At 39.2% G+C, this 1895-nt stretch overlaps 1 long non-coding RNA gene across 1 annotated transcript; it reads right to left on the reverse strand.

Moving 5' to 3' along the window:
• On the reverse strand, positions 1–1594 carry LOC123497398 (uncharacterized). Its single transcript, XR_006671100.2, has 3 exons — positions 1479–1594; positions 1003–1387; positions 1–698 (listed from the first exon to the last, which is right to left on the reverse strand). It is a non-coding gene; the product is annotated as an uncharacterized lncRNA (long non-coding RNA).
• Between the last annotated feature and the right edge of the window lie 301 nt (positions 1595–1895).

The raw sequence follows: 1895 nt of genomic DNA on the forward strand, positions 1-1895 counted from the left end.
GAAATTCATGTGAGTATTGAATTCTGAATTCATATTGAGATTAATTAACTTCAATGTGGCGGAAGCTCTCCTTTTCACAAATATATATCAGTATAAAGGGAGTTATGTTTACAAAAAATCATGAAAAATAGTGATGAATCCATCTAATAGAAGTATCTATGCCGACCATGTAGAGAATTGAATAATAAAAATGAATGATAAAAAAAGTGTCTTCATGAAGCAATACAATCTTGGCACATAGTGTTGGCCTTGTTTCACAGGAGTTGTGCGGGTCATCTGCCTGATTAGGAACATTTGGCTTCAGGCCTTCAACTCTTTAGTTCCGAAGCGATAATAACTTCTGTTACAAGGATAGAATTAAGTGATGGCGGGACTCAGAAAATGTATCATGCAGTGAATGATTCATAGTATGCTCCATAAAGAGTATGCAAGTTAAATTAATTAATTAAACCAACATGATGCAAGGAAACATCGTCCTGAAACTGAGCCTAATCTAAACAAACACTTGACAAAGGAAATCTTAAAATCGTGCATAAAGCTAGTTACCATGATGTGCACCTGTGCAGAATCTGAGATGAGCAGAAGCACAAGATCTCTGCCCAAAACCGTCTCCGTATGTCTCCCAATGTCCCGTTCTCCTCAGTGAGCCGAGCTGCACGTGCTTCCTCAAAAGATTTAGAACCTTTCCTGAGACCGATCTGAAAGCAAAAAGACAGCTTATTGAACATCAGACATGATAGTCCAAAGTACATATAAAATGGGACATAATACCAGCTGTCACATAATTTCCATATTCCAAGTTGTACAATATGAAATGCTCAATTTAAGCAAGAACAAGTAATAAACAGTGCTCAGTGCAAGTTATAAAGGTAAAGAAAACAATAAACGTTAGTTGTGGGTGTTCACTCAGGGCTGCAAGCAAAAGCTTCAGAGATTTTCACTCAACACACGGTGAAAACTCAATTCCATGTCTAAAGCTGGAGATACATGAGAATAACAAACCTTAAAGACGATGTCATACTTGGCTTCAACCAAAGAATCTCTCAGGTTCTGAGCCTGCGCTAGACCCTGAAAAAGCACCCCCAAAACATTCCGTGAGCCAGCGACTGATGTGTTGATTCCATGACTTACAGACTCAAACCCAAGTAGCAGAATAGAACAAATATGTGTTGAATCCATCACTCAATTTGAACACACAGACTGATGTGTATATTCAGGTAGTGTCTCGAGTAGATAGACATGTAAATATTGAGAGTTAGGAAAGAAACAATGCAGTGAGGGGAGCAAACTGAACCTGGGAGCCCCATCCGATGACTCCGATCAGCTTGACGCCCTTGAACGCTTTAGGGAGCAGTGGGAAGAGGTTCCGCCCGCCCCTCACGATGTACTGCAGGGAACAACACACAGAGAACAAATTTTCAAAACCCAATCCCGGGGAGGGATAAGGAACGCGATGGAGTGGCAGTGGTGGTGCATACCTCCTCGTGTCCAGCGAGGGAGACCGTTGAAGACAACGGTAAAAATGCAGACAACTCTGCTTGATCGAGACATGGTACTTCGAACCGATTAATCATCGACTAAAGCGTTCCACAAGATCCTGACCTTAATGGTTATAGATAAACATCATGAAAAAGATATATAAAATAATTATTGAGAGTTGAGAAGTTAAATCAGAATACATCTTCACTAAGACATCTCTAATGATAACACAATTTATTACACAGATCTCATATGCTTCTTTAATTCTGGATGATCTACTTTAATCAAGATTTCCATGGTGAAAATAAGAACCACTCTCACATGCGAACTTAAATATTGTAAATATAGTATTGCAATCTCAAACACATTATTGCAGCAGCAATTACGTTGACATAGCTGTACTATTGCTAGAATTT

Source organism: Aegilops tauschii, chromosome 2 (genome assembly GCF_002575655.3).
Source record: "Aegilops tauschii subsp. strangulata cultivar AL8/78 chromosome 2, Aet v6.0, whole genome shotgun sequence".
NCBI lineage: Eukaryota > Viridiplantae > Streptophyta > Magnoliopsida > Poales > Poaceae > Aegilops > Aegilops tauschii.